Source organism: Taudactylus pleione, unplaced genomic scaffold (assembly GCF_031769625.1).
Source record: "Taudactylus pleione unplaced genomic scaffold, aTauple2 ptg000472l, whole genome shotgun sequence".
NCBI lineage: Eukaryota > Metazoa > Chordata > Amphibia > Anura > Myobatrachidae > Taudactylus > Taudactylus pleione.
This window is the reverse complement of record NW_028284874.1, coordinates 469,536-486,262: the sequence shown is the minus strand read 5'-3', so window position 1 is coordinate 486,262 and position 16,727 is coordinate 469,536. Positions and strand designations below refer to the sequence as shown.

General features: G+C 44.8%; 1 protein-coding gene across 1 annotated transcript in view; it reads left to right on the top strand.

Annotated features, from left to right (window-relative positions):
• The window catches only part of LOC148503990 (progonadoliberin-2), a 51,149-nt gene that overhangs the window by 689 nt on the left and 33,733 nt on the right, over positions 1-16,727 (top strand). The gene's annotated exons all lie outside the window — the stretch shown is intronic.

Here is a 16,727-nt window from a genome sequence, read left to right as displayed (position 1 = left end):
ACACACACAGGTTGAGTCTCCCATAATCAAAATGCTTGGGACCAGGGGTATTTTGGAATATTTGCATATCATAATGAAATATCTTGGGAATAGGACCCAAATATACACACAGAATGCATTTATGTGTTATATACACCTTATACACACAGCCTGCAGGTCATTTTATACAATATTTTCACAAATTTTGTGGCTCAAGCAAAGTGTACAGAAATGAAATTCATTTATGTTTCATATACACCTTATACACACACACTTGCAGGAAAGTAAGTTTATACAATATTTGTAATAATTTGTGCCTTAGACAAAGTTTGTGTACATTGAACCATCAAAAATCAAAGGTGTCATTATCTCAGACATGCCAAAATAATTCTGGATTTCGGAATATTCCGTATTTCGTAATATTTGGATATGGGAGACTCAACCTGTATATATATATATATTTAGATATATATATATATATATATATATATATATATATATATATATATACACATATATGTGTGTGTACATATCAAAACTATATATAACACACATACATAAATATATAAATATATATTCATACAGTATATACACACACACTAACACCCACACATATACAGTATATACATTATTTAAGTGTCATTTTTCGATCATCCTAAAACCATGTTTTATTGTAATCAGGAGGCATATTGTTAGTTACATTTGATGATTTATCTTATTCTTTCTTGATTATTATGTAATCGCTCTTGTTTACGACCTCTATCAATTAATATCAGTAATGGTGATAAAATACAGTAATATTCCACATAATGAAGTAGATAATTAATGAGGCACATAAGTTCTAAGGGGTCATTTCAAGTAAATGCAAGTTGGATCCTGCGAGTCGTTCTTACGGTAAACTCACACTGTGAACTACATTTGCAATTAAATTCCAAACTCGCATTGATTTTTCAGAGGAAATTTGTGGGTTTTTTTGTGTGCAGTACCCTAGCAGGTGAAAAAATCTTTACTGTAAGAGTGTAAGGTAAAAATGTCGGGAGACAAATAGCATAATTTGACCAATAAATGTCAGTTTTTAGGTGAATTTCTCTAAAAAGCTCAATGATGGGTTAACTTATGTGGGAAAGATATGTAGAGGTGTAAATGATATGGGAAAAGTATGTGAAAGGGTAAATATTGTGAGACAGGTATTTGCAGGTGCAACTTATGTGGGACAGGTATGTAGAGATGTAAATGATATGGGAAAGGTATGTGGAGGTGTAAATATTGTGAGACAGGTATTTGCAGGTGCAACTTATGTGGGACAGGTATGTAGAGGTGTAAATGATATGGGAAAGCTATGTAGAGATGTAAATATTGTGAGACAGGTATTTGCAGGTGTAACTTATGTGGGACAGGTATGTAGAGGTGTAAATGATATGGGAAAGGTATGTGGAAGTGTAAATAGTGTGAGACAGGTATGTGGAGGTGTAACTTATGTGGGACAGGTATGTAGAGGTGTAAATGATGTGGGACAGATATGTGGAGGTGTAAATGATGTGGGACAGGTATGTGGAGGTGTAAATGATGTGGGACAGGTAAGTGGTGGTGTAAATGATGTGGGACAGGTATGTGGAGGTGTAAATGATGTGGGACAAGTATGTGCAGGTGTAACTTATGTGCGGCAGGTATGTAGAGGTGTAAATGATATGGGAAAGGTATGTGGAGGTGTAAATATTGTGAGACAGGTATTTTCAGGTGTAACTTATGTGGGACAGGTATGTAGCGGTGCATATGATGTAGGATAGATATGTGGAGGTGTAAATAATGTAGGACAGGTATATGGAGGTGTAAATTATGTGAGACAGGTATGTGGAGGTGTAAATGATGTGAGACAGGTAGATGGAGGTATAAATGATGTGAGACAGGTGTGTGGAGGTGTAAATGATGTGGGACAGGTATGTGAAGGTGTAAATGATATAGGACAGGTATGTGGAGGTGTAAATGATGTGGGACAGGTAAGTGGTGGTGTAAATGATGTGGGACAGGTATGTGGAGGTGTAAATGATGTGGGACAAGTATGTGCAGGTGTAACTTATGTGGGGCAGGTATGTAGAGGTGTAAATGATATGGGAAAGGTATGTGGAGGTGTAAATATTGTGAGACAGGTATTTGCAGGTGTAACTTATGTGGGACAGGTATGTAGCGGTGCATATGATGTAGGATAGATATGTGGAGGTATAAATAATGTAGGACAGGTATATGGAGGTGTAAATTATGTGAGACAGGTATGTGGAGGTGTAAATGATGTGAGACAGGTAGATGGAGGTATAAATGATGTGAGACAGGTGTGTGGAGGTGTAAATGATGTGGGACAAGTATGTGGAGGTGTAAATGATGTGGGACAGGTATGTGAAGGTGTAAATGATATAGGACAGGTATGTGGAGGTGTAAATGATGTGGGACAGGTATGTAGAGGTGTAAATGATGTGGGACAGGTGTCTGGAGGTGTAAATGATGTGAGACAGGTATGTGGATGTGTAAATTATGCGGGACAGGTATGTGGAGGTATAAATTATGCGGGACAGGTGTGAGGAGGTGTCAATGACATGGGACGGTTACATGGAGGTGTAAATTATGTGGAGGTGTAAATGATGTGGGACAGGAACGTGGAGGTGTTGCATTGACTGGAGAGGGGTATTAGAACTTGTAGATGAGAGCTAGAAGTGTTTCTTCCAACTTTTTAAAAACTTGTATAAAAATTAAAAACAGAGGAACTACAATACAGATATATTTCTATACCACAAAATGCTGGAAAGACTCTAATTTTCTGGAAAACACCTGCTTGCCATCATTTTTCAATGACTAATGAAAAGTGCAAAAATCAGCCATTTCATACCTTTTAAGAACCTCCAGTACTTTCCTTATGGCCACTAACAGCCTCCTATATGGACCCGCTATCTCAATTGTCAGTAACAGCCTCCTATATGGTCCTGCTATCTCAGTTGTCAGTAACAGCCTCCTATATGATCCTGCTATCTCAGTTGTCAGTAACAGCCTCCTATATGGTCCTGCTATCTCAGTTGTCAGTAACAGCCTCCTATATGGTCCTGCTATCTCAGTTGTCAGTAACAGCCTCCTATATGATCCTGCTATCTCAGTTGTCAGTAACAGCCTCCTATATGGTCCTGCTATCTCAGTTGTCAGTAACAGCCTCCTATATGGTCCTGCTATCTCAGTTGTCAGTAACAGCCTCCTATATGGTCCTGCTATCTCAGTTGTCAGTAACAGCCTCCTATATGGTCCTGCTATCTCAGTTGTCAGTAACAGCCTCCTATATGGTCCTGCTATCTCAGTTGTCAGTAACAGCCTCCTATATGATCCTGCTATCTCAGTTGTCAGTAACAGCCTCCTATATGGTCCTGCTATCTCAGTTGTCAGTAACAGCCTCCTATATGGTCCTGCTATCTCAGTTGTCAGTAACAGCTTCCTATACGGTCCTGCTATCTCAGTTGTCAGTAACAGCCTCCTATATGGTCCTGCTATCTGATTTGTCCATGTGTTTGCTCTAGAACTGATTCCCGACTTTTTCATGCAGAATAGAAGTGAAACCCCAGCACGAGTACCATGACGCATTCGCGCGATGTACAAGTCTGTGAGTTTCATGAATCAAACTTGCTTTCGCAAACTTGCACCTAATTGCATTGACCCCTAAGAGCTACAGTACAAAGACTTGACATTGAAGAAATGACTAAACAGGGCAATGCAGACTAGTTGGGGATAAGTACAGTATGTTGGGTATGTGGTGCTCTAATGTCAGCAGTTGTGTCTCCTGGAAGCAGTGTTAAACCTTCTCTATCAGCGAGTGTGGTCATTACAACTCCAGTGTGTGTAAGGGGAAAGTACCCAGATAATGCAGCCTTTGTGGGATAAGGATTAAGCAGTCTCTGATTGTCTTTGATTGTAACAGCTGCGGGGGAAGGTTACACCACTGAAATGGAATCTTGCGATGGCTGCTATAGATGTAGCGTTTGTAATTCTCTATACTGATGTGCTGGGTTCTGCAGGATCTTACAGTAATCATGCTTGGGCAACCTGCGGCTTTCCTGCAGCTACTATACCCAGCATACCCTGCCGGCTGGGAATTGTAGTTCTACAACATCCTGAGAACCACAGAATTTTATTCTCGGTATGATACACAGCTAACAGTTCCCTGGCTGGAGATAGGAAACACTATTCACTCCTGTCTTTATGTTATCTCAGTGAAACATTCATTCATAAAAGAGAACTTGACATTTTCATATTTTGTTTTGATCGGCTCATATCCCCAAGGTGATAGTAAGATGCATTAGAAGTGCCGTTATTATTTTATCTGCTGTCTTCTGGATGATCCAAATCTCTGCTCAGAATTCATGCTGACATCTATCAACTGAGTCAGGAAGATTCTGTCCCTGTCTGAGCTTTGGGAGTCTTCCCTGCTCCCATTCACAGCTACTGTTCATTGGGGCAGATGCATTAAGCTCTGGAAAGTGATAAAGTGGAGAGCGATAAACTACCAGCCACTCAGTTCCTAACTGCCATGTTACAGGCTGTGTTTGAAAAATGACAGTTAGGAGATGTTTAGTTGGTTGTTTATCACTCTTCACTTTATCACTTCCCAGAGCTTAATAATTAGTCTGTTTGTTTAAACAATGTTACTGCTCTATGGAAACCTGTTAACCCTTCCTTTAAAGCCTAAGAGATGCTGCCTTGGACCTTTCCTATGACAGAGAAGCGACAATGGTTATTACCGGCACAGTTTCCGGCTAAATATAAGTGCTTGTACCCTACAAAATACAGCAAATATGGGGGTAGGGCCAGGCGTGGGACCCCCATCATGGTACTATTACTGGAAAGGGAAGCTACTTAATAAAATGTGAACGAAGAACCTCAGAGGTTGTTCATTACCTAACGAATTAGGTAATGTAAACGTTATGCACTTATGGTATTTTGTGCTGAGACGTACTCAATTTCACAGTAATCACAGCATCTCAGAAGAGAGATCCTTATGGGGAATGAGTTCAATATATACATATGTATGTGTATACAGTAAGTGTGTGCGCGTGCTTATATATATATATATATATACAGTGTATATATATATATATATATACACACACACACCAATATACTGTATAATGTAGCAACAGGACAAGAACGGAACTCAAATATCCTCAATTGCATAAACACTTATTTGCAGAAACCAGCAATGTTTAGCGTTGTATAGTTTGAACCTATATGGTCAGAATTATAACTGTTTCTGTGTTTATGCAGCTGATGATATTGGAGTGCTGTTCTTTTACTGTTGCTACATTGGTCCATATACTGTAGGAGAGGGTGTCTGAGCCAAATTAGTATAGCTCGGTATGCCGGGTGTCAGGATTTCGGCGTGGGGCTAATGGTAGGCGTCAGTATTTAGACGCCTATCTTTAGTTTCATGCCGGGCTTTCAGTGTCTGGATTCTGGCGGTCGGCATTTCGACCGCCGGCATCCTGACTTCATCCCCATCTACGGGTATAAAGAATTTAAAATGTGTAATATTATGTGGTAATATAACAAATCAGTGGTACATGTAAGGAAGTAGTAAGTAAATATTAATCATATTCCTCTGAAAAAAAATATTATAACAGATTATTATTATTATTATTATTTTTATTATTCTATTTTGATTAGTTGTTACTTTTTATGAATTATTTTATAAACTTTTGCTGGTACTTATATCATGAGAGTAAGTAATAATGAGTGTATATTTTATATTGCAATGATTGCCCAACATAGGGCCTGATTCAGAAACGGCTGCAAATGCCGTCGCCGCTGTGATCCCGTACGCAGTGGATGTGCGAAAATATGCAGATATCGCAACTGCCCACATTTGTATTGAGACGCCCACGTGCGGCATCTCAAGTCCGCCGCTTGTGTACCAAGAGGCGATCATCGGACGCACATCGGTCGATCATCGAACTTCCAAGTAACCCTACGGCCATCGGAAGTAAGACGCCGGAGGATTCTCAGCTGTGTACGGGACCAAAATGGTGTGTACATGCCTGCGTTTGTTTCCACTTCCTGTCTGGAAATGGTACGTGCCTGAAGAAATCCATACTGAGACCGCCGTCGCCAGACCATCACGACACGTGCGCAGTAGTAAGAAAATATCATCCATTTGCGGAAACATAGGTTTTGAGACCGTGTCTAAATCATGCCCATAGTCACAAATTACACAGATGATATTTGGCAATTACAACTGGTTTTATAAGTCTGGCTTCTGGCTGATATTAGGCGAGAGTGGTAATTGGGGAATTGTACATGGTGGGATTTTAAACCATTATTGGAGATTTATCATTTAGTCAAATGTAATAAATGTAGTGTTCCCAGGAAAAAAACACGCCAGTCAACAATTCTGACGGGAAAATTGGAAAGAAGAAGCCATTCCCTCGGTCTGCCCAAAATATGCTCCATTTTTCATTCAGTCGCACTGTTTTCAACAACCAAAAATGAGGCTGGTCATGTGAAAATAGGGACTATTTGTTAGGATCTGCGGTTAGCATATCATATTGTTTGCTGTTCCCAGTCTTAAGCTGCATACACACACAACGATGTTAGTAACCAACAATTTTAGTGAACGAAAATCGTTCACTAAAAATCGTTGGCTACTAAAATAATGAGCAACTTTCAAAAACGATGAACGATGAATGATTTTTTTAATCATGCATACAGTGAATGGAAATCGTTCATCATTTATCGTTCATTCTGCACAACATGAACGATTTTCTGAACGAAAATCGTTTGTTGGACAGTCAGAATGGACGATGAACTACAAACTACAAACGTGAATGTGCATGAACGATTATCGTTCATCATTCAGCTTAAAAAGATGAACGATTTTATAAATAATTTAACGATAACGACGTCATTATAGTTAAATCGTTCAAAAAATCGTTATATGTGGATGCACCTTAAGGCCGTATTCAATTTGAGGTGAAAAGTCCGAGGTCGGGCTTTTCGCCATCATCTGAGGTTTTTCCATGGATAAAGTATCGGGCGCATGCCTGCTTATCCCCGTATTCAATTTGGATCCAGCGAAAACGGGACCCGGCGGAAAGGTAAGTATCGGAAAATCCTGTCAGTTTTTGGGGAAATCATGCTGTCACCCCCGAAAACATGGTCTGAATGGGGGATCACTATGGGTACCCCCGTTTTGGCCTGCTGAAGGAAGTCGGGTTTTTAAATAGCCGGGGCAGGTGCATAAATGCAACTGGGAAGAAGTAGTGAAGAATAGCATCTATCTTCTTTTTTTGGGGAAAAATAACTATTCCCATCAAATTTGGGGTACATGAAAATGAGTGCAAGCATATTTTTAAGTCCATAAAGTAATTTTTTTAAATTCTTCAAAAATCCACCTGCCACTACCAGCCGCACTCTAGAAAACATCTGCCGCAAACTTGGGAACAATTTCGCTAGTTTAAAACTTTGTTCCCCAATATTTTTTTTCACCCCCAAAATGAAAGTACATTTTTTGGGGTGTCCTGAGGACTTTTTTTTTACATTTTTTGACATAGAATACTTTTAGGGGACACTCCCAGGGGTGCAGGCTATTTTTTTTAAGTCTGCACCCCAAAACCCCAATTCTGCACTTTTTTTCGCCATGTATTACATAGTGAAAACTTGACGAAAATGACGTCATAGGCGATAAATTATTGGCGATAACGGACTTTTAATCTCAAATTGAATATGGCCCATAGTTGCTACTGATACACTGCACTAATTACTGCCTGTCTGTGTGCAGTAGCAGCTGCATACTAATTGATTCTCCTGTCTGTGCACAGCCCAGGTGCACACTAGTCTGTCATTAGGGAGGTTTGCTAGGCTTGTTCTGATTGGACCCTGTATCTGTTAAATTCCAGCCAGCCTTTCACTCCATGCTGGTGATAGCGTTCCACGTGTTTCCGGTTCTGGCATAGTCTCCTGTATTCAGTCAGCTTTATTGTTCCAGCCATTTGTGTCATCTAGGCAGCACAGTCTGCATTACCACCTTCTGCTGTTTGTGTCATCCAGGCGGCACAGACCGCACTCAGGGCCTGATTCAGAGGTGCTCGCTGTTTGTGAGCGCTTGCTCTGGATCAGGGTGTTCTTTTTTTTTTACTGGCCTCCAGGCTGTTCGCACAGCAGTGGGTGACCACATACAGCTTGTGTGAGCGGCCTGGCGATGGTCACGATTATCGTGACCATCGGGCTTGCAGCGAGACCCTGCGGTAGGGTCTCCGCTTCTGCAAGCCCGAGTGGACTTCCTGCTGTAATAGAGCAGGAAGTCTACTACCGACATCATGAGTGATGTCAGTAGTGCCGCCCACAAATGGCAGGCGTTCCTAAGGGAACGCCTGCATTTGTGCAGCCACCCCCCTCCCCACCTACAAAACGGGGCGAGCTGTCAATCAACATCAACAGCCTCCCCGTCTTGTAGTGAGCCATGGAGCGACGGAGCTGCCGTAGCTCGCTGGGGCTCGCGCATGTGCACGCCGAAGGCGGCGCATGGACAGTGGGGGAACATCGACCCGCTTGCGAGCGCTGTCTGCTTGCGAGCAGGTCTGAATCAGGCCCTCAGTGTCCAGAGTGCACAACCCAGCGTCCATCGGCTCCTGTCAACCGTGCGGCACAGGTCGCACACCATTGTATGCGATTGTGTGTACTACCGCTAGTGTCATCGGCACTTAGCGCACCACAGCGTTACCTTGCCAGGTCTATTGGCCCAAAGGCCACATCAAGTCAAGGTTACCAGCCCTCAAGGCTGCTACACAACCCAAAGGCTGCCACACTACTCTTAGACTTACATCTCTGACTGTGCAGGACTAGGCTCTTGGGTAATCATCCCTACAAATCCTAACACTATTGCCAGGTATGAATATGTACAAATTAGTCATAGTGCTAGATCTATATGATATACAGTATAGTATAGGTGATACTGCTGTAGCCAAAATTACTCAGTCTTTAGATTAAAAATAATTGCATATTAATAATTTAAATCTTTGTTAGGGATTAATCATTAATTACAAGGAGAAAAGTTATACAAATAATTGTGGTCTAGTTGAATATGGGCATGGCAATTTGTGCACCCGCTTTTCGCCCTATTCAATTCCAAAACAGGCAAAAACGTATATGCACAAATGCAGCGAATGGCGAAACTAGTGAAAAGGACAAATTATTTGGGGGAAATCAGTCTGTACCCCATAAAAAGCCTAATTGACCATGGAAATCAATATAGAAGTGTATTAAAAGCCCTGATAAAAGTATTTAGGGTTCTTAAATTGAGTCAAAGGGCTGTTATATGCATAAGTGTTGATAAATGTTCTAAAGCAATTTCTTCTGTGTAAAAGAATTGCTGTAGTTACATTGGGGGTACATTTAAATCCATGCTCGCCGACTTTTGATTTCTCCTCCCCAGGAGAAGCATCTATTCCTTCATCCCAATTTATAGGCCTCGTCCCTCATGCCCCCTAATATGCCTCAGATTCCTTCATCCCAATTTATAGGCCTCATTCTTCATGCCCCCTAATATGCCTTGGAGCCCCTTCATCACAATGTATATGGCTCAGCACTCCCTTATACTCCCTACATACCTCAGAACGCCTTCAACCTATGTATATGCCTCAGAGCTCCCTCATGCCCCTTTATATGCCTCAGAGCCCCTTCATCCCAATTTATATGCTACATCCCTCATGCCCCCTTATATGCCTCAGAGCCCCCTTATGCCCCTCGATCTACCTGATAGGTGGCAACCCTATGGTTCATCTATACACTGCACTACATCCCTGAGCCTTCTGGACTCTTCACTACATCCCCATACTGTACAACATCTCTGCACTACCACACTGACATCTTTACACCCTGCTCTACATCATGTACCCTTCTATACCAAGCACTACTTCCCTATACTACATCACTGACCCTTCTATACCCAGGCATTTGGCTAGTTCTAGACTGAAGAAACTATGGTCATTGTGGTACTGAGCTCTCTAGTGGTGGGAGGAGAGCACCCCTCTATTCCTCCTGCACTGGACACATGATGTGAATGACTATCCCCTGTACAGGGAACCGGCTGGGAAATATTTACACTGGTCCCTGGAGATTGGAGTCCTCAGGGGCGTTACCACACTACTCTAGTTGACAGAAACCCCAGTGATGTCATCAGCAGGGTTTGCCTATAGCGTACATCTGTGGCTGCAGTAATAGCACAGATTTCTATAGTATGCTCCCCAAGCTCTATAACGGCAGGGACCAGTTCTAATGGTTTTATGGAGAGGAACTGGAGAGAATGGAGAACATTGGTGTATATGGGGGCACTGACTGGTGCAATGCAACGGTCACAGGATGTTGTAATAGAGAGCACAGGCTGGTGGAATGTGATAGGATGGGAACATAGACTGGTGCAGTGTGAGGGCACACATTGGTACAATATGATGGGGGAAATGCTGGCACACTGTTATGGCGGGCAGAGGCTGGTGCAGTGGGAAAGTCACAGGTGATATAATATTATAGATAGCACATGTTGGTGCAATGTGATGGAGGATACGCTGGCATATTGTTATGGTGGGCACAGGCTGCTATAGTGGGGAAGTCACAGGGTGATGTAATATAATAGAGGGCACATATTAGTGCAATGTGATGGAGGATATGCTGGCACATTGTTATGGTGGGCACAGACTGTTACAGTGGGGAAGTCACAGGGTGATGTAATATAATAGAGGGCACATATTAGTGCAATGTGATGGAGGATACGCTGGCACATTGTTATGGTGGGCACAGGCTGCTACAATGGGAAAGTCACAGGTGATGTAATATAATAGAGGGCACATATTAGTGCCATGTGATGGAGGATACGCTGGCACATTGTCAAGGGGAGGCAAGCACAGTTTTACATATGGCAATGGTTTTACTGCTAATGCACTATATAACCCATCTTTCCACATCTACAGGCGGAGAAATAAGCCCCTGCATATAGCGCAGGGCAGCCGGCCTCTTATAATGTATTGCTGGTCTTTCTATTTCAGCAGGACCATCATGTTGCCTCACCCCTGGCCCTGCATCATCTGCACATATTGTTTGTAATAGTGAAGCCCACATGTAATGAATATGACCCCAACTTAGTAACAGACACCACATGCCTGCTGGTCCTCATCATTTACTTATCTGTCTTAGGTGTTCCCCTCAGGAATCCCAATCACATACCTGGTAGGAGAAGGTTAGGAGCTGTGCCTCAGGCAGACTGGTCAGTCTGATATCACAGCCTCAGTACCACTAACCTGTGAGGTAATGCATAGATATTGTGACATCACAATAATGACGTATGACAAGCGTACCAACTGGTTGCATCTGACATCCAGCTTCTGCAACATTAAAACTTTCTGTATAATATAAACCAAGTCTCTCATTGAAAATCATGGACTGGGAAGCACCTTAAAAGGATCAGGGAAAATGTCCTTTAAATCCAGCCCTGAAACTGAGGGCCTGATTCAGACCCTCTCGCAAGCGGGTCGATGGTGGCCCAGTGCGCATGCACACGACGGAGCCGGCTCCGTCGTGCACATGCGCGAGACCCGGATAGCGACGGGCAAGCCGTCGCTCCGGGTCTCGTACCAAAGGGGACGTGCTGTCAATGTTGAGTGACAGCACGCCCCCTTTGGTGGGCGGGCCGGGGGAGTGGCTGCCCAAACGGATGCGTTCCCATGTGAACGCCTCCGTTTGGGGGCGGCCCCACTGACATCACGAGTGATGTCAGTGGGAGTGATTTCGGCTCTGTTTGAGCCAAAATCTCTCTGGGGCTTGCGGCAACGAGACCCTACCACGAGGGACTCGTCGCAAGCCCGATAGTCGCGATGGTCTTGACCATCGCGACCATCATCCTGGCCGCTCGCTATAGCTGTGGATGGTCACACACAGCTATGCGAGCGGCCAGGAGGCCGCTCTAAAAAACAAGAAGGCCGGCCCTGATTCAGAGCGAGCGCTCTGTCAGAGCGTCCGGCTCTGAATCAGGGCCTGACTCCCTATGTACGTACATCAATAAAATAAAAGATACACATATCCTGGGCCAATGAGCTTTAGGCAGGGAACCCAGGGCCTGATTTAGAGCCGGACCCTCTGACAGAGTGCTCGCTCTGAATCAGGGCCGGCCTTCTGTTTTTTTCGAACGGCCTCCTGGCCGCTCGCATAGCTGTAGGTGACCACCCGCAGCTATAGCGAACGGCCATGATGATGGGCTTGCGACGAGACCCTTGTGGTAGGGTCTCGTTTCCGCAAGCCCCAGAAAGCTCTCCCACTTGTGATGTCAGTGGGTACGGCCCCAGACGTTAGGAGTTCCCATGGGAACGCCTCCATCTGGGCAGCCATGCCCCTGGCCCGCCCACCAAAGGGGGCGTGCTGTCACTCAACATCGACAGGACATGCCCCCCTTTGGTACGAGACCCGGAGCGACGGTCTGAATCAGGCCCTGAATCAGGCCCCCAGTCTGTTGTCTGCCCATGGATCACGGTATACCTACTGATGTGCAGTAACATCTTACAGCACAGCAGTGGCGTCCCTCCCCGCAGTGACACCCGGTGCGGGGAGGGATGCCTTGAGCACGGCGGAGCCGCGCACGTCGCCGAAAAGGGGCGTGGCCTCAATGGAGGAGGCGTGGCCTTGGGAACGGGGCGTGGCTTCGCGTCCCGAGACCGCCGGTAGTTAGTTATCAATGGGGGGTGCCGGAGGTGCGGGCAGTGCAGGCTCCTTCTCTGTGACAGGAGCCGAGTGCTGCACATGATGTTACAGTGCAGCACCCGCCTCCTGTCACCGAGGGGGAGCCTGCACCTTGGTGTCACCCCTCGGCGGGTGACACCCGGGTGCGGCCCGCACCCCCCGCACCCCCCTTCTGACGCCACTGCAGCACAGTCATTTACTTTCAGTGTCAGACAATTACAGGTTGGTTCATTCACAATGTCGACATTATGAAAGACGGCATGGTGACGCATATTATGCTAGGTGCCACCAAGGTCCTATCACCCGCTGCTTGCCCCAGAGTCTTCACTCAGTGGATAAATCCAGCCACACAGTTAAGGAGATCCTTGAGACATGTCACAATGAAATGAGAGGTAGACGTTTTGGGGGGCGTCCAGGCACATTTTCTTATTGCAGTGACTGAAGACAAAACACTTGGTAGTACACAAGGAATAAGTGTTTGTGTAATCACATTAAAAGGCAATCAGGAAACGCGCTGCCTTGAGAACAGAAATCAGCAATCATGACAGTGGCCACTAGTTTGCAGCACTCTGTATAAACAGGCGTCTCTTCCATAAGGAGAATAAGATGAGCCTTCGGGGGCTAATTTACAGCACCACGAAAACAGCGCAGGAGTGAGAAAAAGACCACATTCACACTTTTGTGCCATCCCATTAAATTGCGTGCTGTGCTTCTGCCGGTGTATGCAATCTCTGGAGAGTGATGTGAAAGTCAGTCAGCAACTTAGGGTAGATTCAAGGTACCTCCAGCTAATTATTATCATTCAGATTTAGGGGCCTATTTATTATGGGTGGTATTGCTGAAAATGATCCCTCTTTAAAGCTGCATATCCTGGGGATAAGAAATTAATTTATTGGGTTTATTTTAAACCTAGCCAGGGCAGCAGCTCTGCCGGAAGCCTCTCTCGGAAAGAAGTTGTCAGTAAAGTCATAGTTGTACCGCACACTATAGGTGCCCACACACATAGCGATATTTTACATGATCTGGCCGATTCCGCCGCCTTGGAACCACAGATCGTGTAAAATATGGCCAAATCGTGAGGTAATCGTGAGTCCCTACTCACGATCACGATGCGATGCGCGTCCCCGCTGGTCGCACATCGCATCGTCAGATCTGCCATGCAGTAGGGCAGATCTGACAATCTAGGACACGATGCACTGTGACAGTCTGGATGCAGGAGAGATCGTATGAAGATTGGACACCAAATCGTGTGCAGATCGTGTGGAGATCGTGTGCAGAGCTGCCGGGGAGCGTTTCAAAGGAAATCGTACACAAATTGTACACATCGGCTGATCGTGGACAGATCGGTATGTGTGTGGGCACCTTATGACACATCAAGCCGTACATGCGCTTAACACAAAACACGATAGCTGGAAGAGGAGGAGCTTGGAGCTGCCGGGGATGATGTTAGCCCCTTTGCCCATAGAGACAGAGGGTTCTATGTTCTAAGCCTTGGAGAGAGATACCAACCAATCAGCTCCTAACTGTCCTAACTCCTAACTGTCACTTTACAGCCTGTGTTTGAAAAATGACAGTTAGGAGCTGATTGATTGGTAATTTAGATCTGTCCATTTTACCTCTCTCCAAGACTTAGGGCCTGATTCAGAGCCGCTCGTAAGCGGCCGCTCATTCGCTCCGAGCGATGTTTGCCCAACTGCGCATGCGTACGGATCGTAATACGAATGCGCGAACCAGTCAGTGCGGCCGAAATTTGTTTGTTCGCTAAATAGCGAATGCCTGCTATTTTGAGTGACAGAATGAGGCGTTTGTGGGCGGTAACAGGGGAAGGTGCTTGAAAACGGGGAGTGGAGATCCGAACGCAGGCGTGCTTAAAGGTGAAAACGGGCGTTTTAAGGGTGTGCATAATTAATACAGCAGCGTCATTGACCACGTCACTGGGTTATTTTATAGTCAGAACTGCTCGCAAGATTGCGGTAGGAAAAACCAACCACAAGAATAGCGAGCAGTTCATACGCTGGTCGATGTACTGGATTAATCTAATAAATAGCGGACATGACGTTGGATGCGAGCGGCCAGGGGGCGTATTTTTTCAAAAAACGACCGCAAGTTTTCTTCGCTCGTTCAGACATAGACACAGACCGCAAAGAGCGAACGGTTCATTTGAATAGCCACCCCTATTTTCTGGACGAACGACCGCAAATAGCGTCCGGCTCTGAATCAGGCCCTTAGTACATAGACCCCAGAGCTGTGCAACATTGCTTGAAGGTGGCGCTAGCTAACAGGGTTAAGCTCCAAAAGCTTACAGTACTTAGTAAATCGGGCCAGACCACGTGCCCATTGAGAATAATGGGAACTGCGGTCTGCAGCCTCACTTACATATAATATATCCTGCATTCACCGGTTATGAAATTGCAGGGATCCTAAAACCATGTGGAAACGACCATTACCTTAATAAATAGACCCCGTATTTGTGAAGCGCAGTCAGAAACACTTTCTACACCTGTAGCACGGTTTCAGGACAGATATTCCACTGGTACATGTGACCAGGCTCATGCTCTTTGCAGTAACAGCAAACAGTAAGATAAAAGATTCTCCCCAAGGTCACTGGAATATGCTATTTTATTTTTTTCCAAGTTGCTCCAACGCACCAAGGCCCTGATTCAGAGCCGGACGCTCTGACCAGAGCGCTCGCTCTGAATCAGGACCCACCTCCATTAATATGGAGCGTCCTCCTGGACGCTCGTATAGCTGTGGGTCACCACCCACAGCATATACGAGCGTGCAGAATGATGGTCGCGATGGTCTTGACCATCGCGACCATCGGAACTGCGAGTAAAAGCCTGCGGTTGAGTTTCTCAACCGCAAGGCCAGGAGTGATTTTGGCTCTATCAGAGCCAAAATCACTCCCACTGACATCACTAGTGATGTCAGTGGGGCCGGCTTCAGACGGTAGGCGTTCCCTTGGGAACGCCTACGTCTGGCAGGCACGCCCACCAAAGGGGGCGTGCTGTCAGTCACCATCGACAGCACACCCCCTTTGATGAGACACTCCGAGCGAAGGAAAGTCCTTCGCTCGTCGGGTCTCGCGCATGCGCACGACGGAGCACCCTCCATCGTGCGCATGCACAGTGGGGACCATCGACCCACAGCCGCTCGCGAGTGGGTCTGAATTAGGGCCCCTGTTGTTTTTAGGATGCTTGTTTAATTTAAAAATATTTCCCTAAATACCGGACTATATGGAAGTGTTGGTCCATTTTTTTTCTGCCACTGATTGCGATTTTACTATATTACGTTTTCTGAGATGTAAATGAATAGCGACAGAACGGGGCTTTTTTTTCAAGCAGAAGTTTTTAAAAATATAATAAACCGTAGGTTACAAAGTTTGACAATAATTTCCAGGGAACCTTTGCAGCTGGGTTATGTGCCTATAATCAGGTCACTTGCAGCGTTGTCTGTATCAGTGACAGGCAACCTGATACGCTTCACAGGCCCGCATTGCTGGCCCTCTAACCTTTAAAAGGGCCATGCAAAACGTTTAATTTTAATAATTTGTTTGCTTGATGCCTTCCAAGGCCTGTCCTGGCATTAATAAAAAAAAAAACTGTCAGTGCAAATATCCCTATTTTCCAACAATTGTACAAAACAGTCCCTACTAATTTGCATAATGGGGATCGACGATCGCGGGTCCCTATAGAAACCTGCCCGATATCGAGCAAGTTGACCGACATGCACGGCCGATGGACGATATCGCTATCGTCCATACGTGGCCATGCATCGCTGGTCGATGGTGAGTTGGTAGGATCCACTTTAATGACCGATTTGAATACAATATAGTGCATGAATGGCGCTGTTGTTAATAAGTAATAACGTGACCATGTAAGGGGAGAAGGGGAGAGTCCCTATATGAGTGCACTATTACTTATAATAACAATAATGTATAATGTCCCTGAGTAGCACCCCTTATCTGATCAGTAATTTATAATAGCAATAGGAATTTAAGGGTT